Raw genomic sequence first — 10,637 nt, forward strand, 5'->3', positions numbered from 1 at the left:
TGAGGTATATATCATGCTGGGTAAAGTCTCTTCACAATCTAAATGATGTATAGCATTTTAATGTATGAATAATAATTTTAAAAATTAATAGAAAACTTAAAAGGAAAAAAAAACTCTCAAAAAAAGTGATCCTCATCTCACATCTTTTTTTTTTGGGGGGAGAGTTTTTTTGCTTTTGGGTGTGTGCACTCGCCAGACAGACAGAGAGAGACAGAGAGACAGAAAGTGAGAAATCACCCCCAAGGGGGAATGGCCACGCCGCAATCCCTTCTCCTCCATTCTCCTCTCGGGATCTTGGGCACATACACACACGTGCCCGGCGTGAGTTTAAGCCACCGGGTCCGGGACTCAAACTGCAGTCAACTATGTGAGAGTCCAACGACATAGTCATTACGCTAACTGCTGGTCCCCTCATCTCACATCTTTTCAGCAACTTATACTTGAAGGTAAGGCAGCTCTTGAATTAGTGGAATTGGCCATTAAAAAAATGCCTGTCTGTTACAAGTGAGACAAGACTTACCTGTAACCATCTTAATTTTTCTAACCTCAAATACACCCAAAGGACCCATTTGGCAACCTCAGGGAGTCCTTGAGTGGTTACATCTTCAATCATTTCCTGTGTGGTCTCTTATTCCATTTCCAACAGCAGTAGCCACACTAATCATTAAAGGGAGAACATGCACCATTCAACTACTGGGACAAGAGCCACAATCTATCATAGTTCCTTTCTCAAAGGAACAACAGTATACACTTTGCCAGCTAGATTTTTTTTTTTTTGGTAGAGATTTTTTCCTATAGGGCACATGTGCTCCCCAGAAAGAGAGAGACAGAGAGACAGAAAGCAAGAAATCACTCCCCAGGGGGATGGCCATGCTGCAATCCCTTCTCCTCCATTCTCCTTTTGGGATCTTGGGCATGCACGCACATGCACCCAGCATTAGTTTAAGCCACTGGATCCGGGACTCAAACCATGATCGACTATATGGGAGTCCAGCGACATAGTCATTACGCTAACTGCTGCTCCCTCTAGCAGCTATATTTTTATTGGCAAATGACTCTCACTAATTTCCCTGGCCAAATTGGTTGTCATTGTACTTCCGATCCTATCATACAATTTGCCTGTTATACTTCTTTTGTTTTCCCTAAAGTAGTTTTATCTAAACCCATTCCACATGCTCTAGAAGCATTTGCTGACTGTTCAAGCAAAGGACATGAAAACAAAATAAAAGTTATATCCAATCCATCTTGCTTGGCACAGCATCCAGAACTTTGCACTGTGGGAGCTATGTTAACAGATTTTCAATGTCAGCCTTTAAACATTTAATCTGATAGTCTTTAGGTAGTTTCCATTATTAGAAAAATTGAGACTACTATTCTTGGAAACACTTCCCAAAAAAGCCTATCTTATAATTTTTCTGTAATTTGAGATTTAGTACATAGATGAAAGTGCCCACTTTTCATTTGCCACATTAGATCTCATACCAGCCTCTCTGGTACTTGTACATTTGGCAACCACCAAGCTGATGTGCAGCTCATGGCTGTCATCTCAGACACTCCAGAAACACAGGCACAGCAATCACATAACTTTATTCACTAAAATGCTGCTGCCTTGCGCAAACAATTTTCTATCACTACACAATAGGCACGTGACATTGTTAAACATTGTCCAAACTATGTTCCTTTCCTGCCTTCTTTTATTTACATCATTGCCAGTGCCACAATGCAGTGGGTGATAACATGTAAGTCTTTTCAACAGTTTTGTGATGCTTTTTATATTCTTCATACCACAGGAATCCCTTACAATCCCTAAAGCCAAAAAATTGTGGAAAGAACTATCTTGCATTTAAAAACACAATTAAAAAAAGAAAACGGGGGAGATGGAGTAATCCCTATAATTCCTCACTCAAAATTTTTTCTTGCTTTATATACTTTAAATTTTTTAAATTCCACATCAGAGGAACTTACAGCTGCAGAAATCCACTACCAAGGCATAGAAAAGGCTAAATTTTGATATGCAAATGGAAAGCTCCTAATTTCAGTAGAGTGGAAAGGCTCTGACCCAGTGTTAGCATGGGGTTGAGAATATGCTTACATTTTTCCAGAATCATCTCCAAAGCCAGTGTGGGTTCCAGCATGACTCATGAGACCACTGAATGATGGAATACCCTGAGGACAAACTGATGAAATATATTCAGAAGAAGATGTGAGACCTGAATCTCGACAAAGTACTGAAAAATGCAAAGAAGAGAAAGAAACATGAAGTCAAAATGAATGGCTCAGCCCCGTATATAGAAACAGATTAAATGTCTAACTCGAAGAGCCAAAGAGTTAATGAAAGAGCAGGGAGCACTGGTTCCATTTTTTTCTGTTACTTGTGGCCATAGTAAGTGTAGTGACCACACAGGTAAGTGGTTTCCCCAGTACACATCATAGTAAGATTTACTTGGCCTATGTTCCAGATCCTCCTATGTTGCACCTGGTCACTTGGAACAATCAAGATTCACAAATGATTCACATTGGCTAGGAGAATTTCTGCTGATGGCCTTAACAATCAGCTATTACTGATTCACCCCCTATTTGTCTTTCCTTCATGCAAGACACTTGTGTGTGTCTTGTGTACAAAGTACCACAAATGTTAGAGTTTCATTGTTTTTTATGGCTGAGTAGTATTCCATAGTGTATATGTGCCACATTTTTTCAATCAATTCATCTGTTTGAAGACATTTGGTCTGATTCAGAGTTTTAACAATTGTTAATAATGTTGCAATGAACTTGAATGTGCATTTTTTTTTTAACAGAATGTTATCCTGTCCTTTGGGTCGATACCCAGGAGTGAAATTTCAGGGTTGTATGGTAGTTCTGTGTGAGGGTTTTTAAATCTGTTTTTCTCCATAGTGGCTAATTTATATGGTCACCAACAGTGTAGGAAGTTTCCTTTTCACCACAGCCTTGCCAGCATTTATCATTCTATTCTATTTTTTAATCTCATTTTTTCTGACTGGAGTTTGGTGGTATGTCACTGTGGTTTTGATTAGCAATTCCTTTATAAGAGAGATAAGTTTCTAGTTTAGTGTAGGTGGATATTCAGTTTTTCCAGCAAAATTTGCTAAAAAGATTTTTTTTCCCAATTATATTGCACTGTGCTTTTGTCAAAAATTAGTTGGTTGTATGTTTTGGAATTTATTTCCATATTCTCAAGTCTTTTTTTTTTTTTTGGAGAGGTTTTTGCTGTAGGTCATGTGTGCTCACCAGAGAGAGAGAGACAGAGAGTCTACAGAAAGTGAGAAATCATTCCCCAGGGGGAATGGGCACACGCCCAGCATGAGTTTCAGCTGCTGGGTCCAGGACTTGAACCACAGTCAACTACATGGGAGTCCAACGACATAGCCATTATGCTAACTGTTGATCCCTAGATTCTCAATTCTGTTCCACTGGTCTACATGTCTGTTTTTATGCCAGCACTTTCTGTATTGATTATCACAGTGTGGTAATATATTTTTGTTTTGTTTTATTTTATTTTAATTAAATTTTTGTTTTGTTTTATTTTATTTTATTTGAATTTTTCTTATTTTCTACATTTGATCACTGTCTATCTTTATAACTTTGAAAAACAATTTTCCTGGGACCAGCAGTTAGCGTAATGGCTATGTCGCTGGACTCCCATGTGGTCAACCACAGTTCGAGTTCTGGACCCGGTGGCTTAAACTCACCCCGGGTACGTGTGCATGTGTGACCAAGATCCTGAGAGGAGAATGGAGGAGAAATAATTGCAGCATGGTGATCCCCCCGGGGGTTGAGAGAGAGAGAGGGAGAGCGAGAGAGCTTTCTTTCTTTCCTAGATTTCTTCTGGAATGGAATATTTCCTAACCTTCACATCATAAAGTATATGACATACTTCTTCAGCATCTTATACTCCTGAGGCCATCTTTACTGCAGCTGTAGAAGACATGTGGAGGAAGGAACTGACCAGCATTGAGTCTGTGGAGAGTTTTCCTCACAGAAGGAAGCCTGAGGACTTTAACTGTCAGGCATGTGTGCTTGTCAGAGACTTAGAGAGACAGAAAGCAAAAAATCACCATTGAGGAAAGATGGTCACACCACCCTCCCTTCTCCTCTGTTCTCGTACTCCTCTTGGAATTTTGGACATGCACACACACACACACACACACACACACACACACATAAACATGTCTGGCATGAGTTTTAAGTCACCAAGTCCAGGATTTGAATCACGGTCTACTATGTGAGAGTCCAGCAATGTAACCATTACACCATCTTATGGTCTCACAATTTTTCCCATTATTATTTTTATGATTTGTACTGTAATTATAAGGATATATGCACATCACTCTGTTAGGTACATTTTACTAATAATGTAACTCCAAAGCCATGATAGTTTTGAAGTGGGAGCTGTGTAAGTATTGTCCTAAGATATACTGAACTCACTTCTCACATCATTCAATACTTCATTTTTCTTCTTTTCCTATTATTTGGTTTATAAACAATGAGCTTTTTCTATTTTGTAATGAACGTCAGGTAAAAATATTTTAATTTTTCCCCATGACCAAAATTGGGTTAGAAGACATCTAATTTCAGGAAGGTTGTAACATTAGAGACAGAGGTAAGTCTGAATAGATGGATCTAGTTTTAAGGGATATGAGAGGGATGGGGTAAAGAAGAAAACAGGCAAATAGATTAATAATATATAAGGTGTTTTAAAAAATAATGTACAAGTAAGTAACCTCTATTTCTTTATAATATTAACAAAGCTTGGATCATACATATATGCATATTGTATATTTCCTCTCGGATAGGATAGAGTCTCAATATAAGTTCTGTGAGTGATGGCTATTTCTCAGAAACATCCATTCTCCCATCTCTCATGGGTTCTGCCCTTAACTTGGCTCTTATAACAATGGTAGGATAAAGAAATAAAATAAAAATATCTATAGTTGGCAGAGAGGTATATTTTCTTTATAAAGTTTAATACTATCAATAAGTTCTTTTTTAACAGTTATTTTTTTCTATAGGGTGTGCACATTCACTGGAGTGACAGAGCGGGTGAGAGAGAGAGAGAGAAAGAGAGAGAGAGAGAGAGAGAGGGAGAGAAAAGGCGAGAAGTTGCTTCCTAGAGGGATGGTCACACCACGATTCCTTTTCTCTCGGGATTTTGGACATGGACACACAAAAAGCAGTGTGTTTCAAGGCTCCAGCTCCAGGACTTGAGCCACAGTAAGCTCTGTATGAGTCCAGTAATGTAAACATTATGCATCTTCTGGTCCCATCAATAAATTACTTCTAAAATGAAATCCACAATATTTTAACTTTTTTTTCTTCCTACTTTATTTTATGCTCTTTCCTTATTATTTTTCTTCACCCTTTTCATCTTTTGTCATTTTTTTACCTCCTCTCCAACTTATCATTTTTATTATCATATTAAAAAACAGTATATGAAACTATAGGGTAGAAAAGAGAAGGCCAAAGGAATTAGAAGTAAAAAGATGTAACTTGTGGGGTAGTTTCATTGACAGATGAGAAAGTTAATGAGAGAAAATGGGGAAGAAAAAATAAAGGGTTTACATTCTGTTCTTTTTTAGATCGAAGGAAATCAAAGTTTCTTGCTTGACTGCCTAGAAGTGGGGGTGAATCGTGCCATGTGCACCCTTTTAGGTGTGCTTTTTTCACTCTCTTCTCTCACTGTCTCTCATATAGAAGAAATGAAGAGATAAATCTTTCCACAAAATTGAAAGTAAAACTAATTTTTTGCACATAATCACATCCTCATTAAGATAAATTACATTTCTAACCTAGTGACTAAATTCCAAAGGTTTCTTCTTTTATGATCCAGATATCTTGGTGATCATTTATATTGTTTTATTGCTTCAATATTTCTCATGGTAAGGTTGTCTTTGCATGAATTTTGGTAGTATACTGAGCTGTGAGTGCAAAGGCGAATAATATGGTAAAGAAATGAGAGAAATTTATTTCTCATATCCTATATACAGAATTCATAAGACCAACTGATGTGAGACATATAGGAAGGAACAGAAATAGCTGAATATATTAATTTGCAATAGGAAGATAGAAACTTAAAAACAAACAAACAAAAACCAAAATAAATAAATAAATAAAAAACTTGACTATTCTCACAATTGAAGGAAATACAAAAATTTACCAGACTCTCATGATTTCAAAGTGAGCAAGTATTAGTGAATTTGACTCAAGGTTCAAAGTCCCTTTTCTCAAATATTAGTTTTTTAATAAAGCTGTGAATTTGGGTAATTTTTTTATGTATATAGAAAGGTAATGTATGGAGACAGAGTGTAGATACCATGATAACTTCCAATGATGTGATAGATTAATCTCCAGAATCTATATGTCATGTTGTATGGAAAAAAGATAATTGAATTAGGAAATAGCATTAAGGTTGCTAATCAGCTGTCTCTATAAGACTATTCTGGATTGTTCAGAAGGGCCTAATATAACACAAGTGTCCTTGATAGTGCAGGAGAAAAAAAATTATTGCCATAAGCAAAATGGTGGAATAGGGAGCTTTGAACTCTCCCTCATAAAAAGAAACATTAAGAAACAAACAGACTTTAGTGATGCCAGCAAGATGGCTGAGTACTAGATCCTACCTTCACTTTGCCCACAAAGTACAGCTATCTACAAATGAATGTGACTCTGGAAGAGGTCAGGAATCCACTTAAGAAGCTACTACAATAAAGTGTAAGAAGAAAGCCTAAGAGAAACCATACAAAGAGAGTTAAAAAAAGAAAAAAAGTTTAATTTTCCCTGGACCATCCCATCCCCTGCTAGCACTGCTCCCTATGGAGACGGAACTCCTCATCTGTAAGTTTCCATTTCAAGGAAAGGGAAGCAGGGTAAACAGCCAACTTCCTGAGTTTTTTGTGGCACTGACCAAACGGTAACCTTCAATATTATCACAACCAAATTGCTGGGACAATCAGCAAAGCTGAGACTTTTGGAGATGTCTGGGAACAAAGAAAGAAGGGACCTATTTGTTTGTCCAATCCAGCTTCATCTTGCTCTACACAAGATTTTAGCAGCTCTCTACTTGGAGGTGCATAGGGGAAGAAAAAATAAAGGGTTTACATTCTGTTCTTTTTTAGATCGAAGGAAATCAAAGTTTCTTGCTTGACTGCCTAGAAGTGGGGGTGAATCGTGCCATGTGCACCCTTTTAGGTGTGCTTTTTTCACTCTCTTCTCTCACTGTCTCTCATATAGAAGAAATGAAGAGATAAATCTTTCCACAAAATTGAAAGTAAAACTAATTTTTTGCACATAATCACATCCTCATTAAGATAAATTACATTTCTAACCTAGTGACTAAATTCCAAAGGTTTCTTCTTTTATGATCCAGATATCTTGGTGATCATTTATATTGTTTTATCGCTTGTCTTTGCATGAATTTTGGTAGTATACTGAGCTGTGAGTGCAAAGGCGAATAATATGGTAAAGAAATGAGAGAAATTTATTTCTCATATCCTATATACAGAATTCATAAGACCAACTGATGTGAGACATATAGGAAGGAACAGAAATAGCTGAATATATTAATTTGCAATAGGAAGATAGAAACTTAAAAACAAACAAACAAAAACCAAAATAAATAAATAAATAAAAAACTTGACTATTCTCACAATTGAAGGAAATACAAAAATTTACCAGACTCTCATGATTTCAAAGTGAGCAAGTATTAGTGAATTTGACTCAAGGTTCAAAGACGCTTTTCTCAAATATTAGTTTTTTAATAAAGCTGTGAATTTGGGTAATTTTTTTATGTATATAGAAAGGTAATGTATGGAGACAGAGTGTAGATACCATGATAACTTCCAATGATGTGATAGATTAATCTCCAGAATCTATATGTCATGTTGTATGGAAAAAAGATAATTGAATTAGGAAATAGCATTAAGGTTGCTAATCAGCTGTCTCTATAAGACTATTCTGGATTGTTCAGAAGGGCCTAATATAACACAAGTGTCCTTGATAGTGCAGGAGAAAAAAAATTATTGCCATAAGCAAAATGGTGGAATAGGGAGCTTTGAACTCTCCCTCATAAAAAGAAACATTAAGAAACAAACAGACTTTAGTGATGCCAGCAAGATGGCTGAGTACTAGATCCTACCTTCACTTTGCCCACAAAGTACAGCTATCTACAAATGAATGTGACTCTGGAAGAGGTCAGGAATCCACTTAAGAAGCTACTACAATAAAGTGTAAGAAGAAAGCCTAAGAGAAACCATACAAAGAGAGTTAAAAAAAGAAAAAAAGTTTAATTTTCCCTGGACCATCCCATCCCCTGCTAGCACTGCTCCCTATGGAGACGGAACTCCTCATCTGTAAGTTTCCATTTCAAGGAAAGGGAAGCAGGGTAAACAGCCAACTTCCTGAGTTTTTTGTGGCACTGACCAAACGGTAACCTTCAATATTATCACAACCAAATTGCTGGGACAATCAGCAAAGCTGAGACTTTTGGAGATGTCTGGGAACAAAGAAAGAAGGGACCTATTTGTTTGTCCAATCCAGCTTCATCTTGCTCTACACAAGATTTTAGCAGCTCTCTACTTGGAGGTGCATAATAACACTCATGGCCACTTTGTACACTCCACAGTTTTCACAAGCAAGGACCCTGCTACATTTGCTGTGGTAAACTCCAGTGCTTTGATCCACATAAGACCCCAGTATCTTTCACTGCTGAGGAAACGAGTAGCCAACACAACTGTAAAGGATGCCTGCAGTAATATTTTTATAATTAAAACTTCATTATTCCAAAAAGAATCCAAGAAAAACATTTATTTCTTTTGCAATATAATCACACAGAATAAAGCACTAAGAAAGAAATTTGACTTGGCAAGTGATCAATAAACAGAAACTGTAAAATATTGATATAAGAAATTGCAGAACACAGAAGTGAACTGAAAAGAACTTTTTGTTCATTACTTAACAGAATTAATATTGTTGAAATGCTGATAAAACACAAAGCGATCTACAGATTCTACCTAACCCCTATCAAAATCTCAAAGACATTTTTCACCTAAGTAGAGAAAACAATTCTAAAATTTTCTGGGAACCACAAAGGACCCATAATAACTAAAGGAATCTTGAGCAAGAGGAGCAAAATAAAAGTCATACTTAGCTTTTGCACTAAAATTCAAGGCTGTAATGATCAAAACAGCATGACATTGGCATAAAAACAGATACATAGGCCAGTAGAATAGAACAAGATCCCATGCAAAAACAAATGCACAGATAAATTATTAAAGCAAAAATAAATAAATGGGACTGCAGCAACATAAAAACGTTCTGTACAACAATGTAAACAATTCACAAAATGAAAATGTAGCCTATGGAATGGGAGAAAGGTTTATAAATTATGTATCTGATAAGGAGTATATCTAATATCATATATGAAATATTTAAAATATGTAAGAAAGAGGAAGAAAAAGTTTGTATGCTGCTGTTTGGGGTGTAAATTAGTACAACTATTATGAATAACAGAATTGAGGTTCCTCAAACAATGAAAAATACTAATATGGTATCCTCCAGAAATCCCACTTTTGAGTATATATCTAAAAGAAATAAATTCAGAATCTGAAAAGGTTGCTGAGTTCTCATGTTCCTTACAGCCTTATTAATAATATCCAAGTCATGAAAGCAACCACCTATAAATAAATAAAGAAAAGTGGTATATTTGCAAACAAAAAAATGAATCTTAAAAAAAAAAGTATAAAATTTTGGGACCAGGAAAATGACTATGTCACTGAACTCCCATGTAGCCAATGTGGAGGCTTAAACTCACGAGTCCCGGATGCGGAGGCTTAAACTCACGCCGGTGCGTGTGCGTGTGTGCTTAAGATCCCAAGAGGAGAACAGAGGAGAAGGGATTGAAGCGTGGCCACACACCCCCGGGGGTGTGACTTCTCACTTTCTGTCTCTCTGTCTCTCTCTGTCTGTCTGGCGAGTGCACACACCCTATAGCAAAAACCTCTCCAAAAAAAAAAAAAAAAAAAAATAAGAATATCGAGGCCCAGGCCTCATCCTGACGATTAAACTGGAATCCGTCGGGTAAGCACCAGCATCCATATTTTGCCTTTTTTTTTTCCCCCTAAAAACACTCCCCAAGTGGTTCTACTGCACCACCAGGGTTCAGAGCCATCCTGGACACGTTAGAGATGAAGGCTATAAGACAGGATGTCAAAATCTCCCTTGAAAGTATTAAAAGCAGACTAGATCATTCAGAAAATAGAATCTCAGATATGGAAGAGAAAATTGCTGGCCTAGAAAAATTACACCACAAAGACTGAGAAAACGGCCCAAAACATGAGAATAAAATATGAGAAATGCTAGATACTATCAAACAACCAAACATCCTGTTTCCCAGAAGTCAAAGAGACTCATAAGGGCATTACTATTCTATTCCATGAAATCCTGAAAGAAAACTTTCCAAACTTAGAGAGGCACTCAGAGATCCAATCCCAAGAAATACAAAAGACCCCAAATAGAATTAACTCAGGAAGATTTTTTCCTAGACATGTTATAGCCAAATTGTCCAAAACCACAGACAAAGACAATATACTAAGATTGGCAAGAGAAAAACAGCAAGTTACCTA

General features: G+C 36.8%; 1 pseudogene; it reads right to left on the minus strand.

Annotated features, from left to right (window-relative positions):
• Positions 1 to 2,088: 2,088 nt before the first annotated feature.
• The window catches only part of LOC102489384 (cyclin-dependent kinases regulatory subunit 2 pseudogene), a 31,470-nt pseudogene continuing 22,921 nt past the window's right edge, over positions 2,089 to 10,637 (minus strand).

This window comes from Tupaia chinensis, unplaced genomic scaffold (genome assembly GCF_000334495.1).
Source record: "Tupaia chinensis unplaced genomic scaffold, TupChi_1.0 Scaffold148709_1, whole genome shotgun sequence".
In the NCBI taxonomy this organism is placed as follows: Eukaryota; Metazoa; Chordata; class Mammalia; order Scandentia; family Tupaiidae; genus Tupaia; species Tupaia belangeri.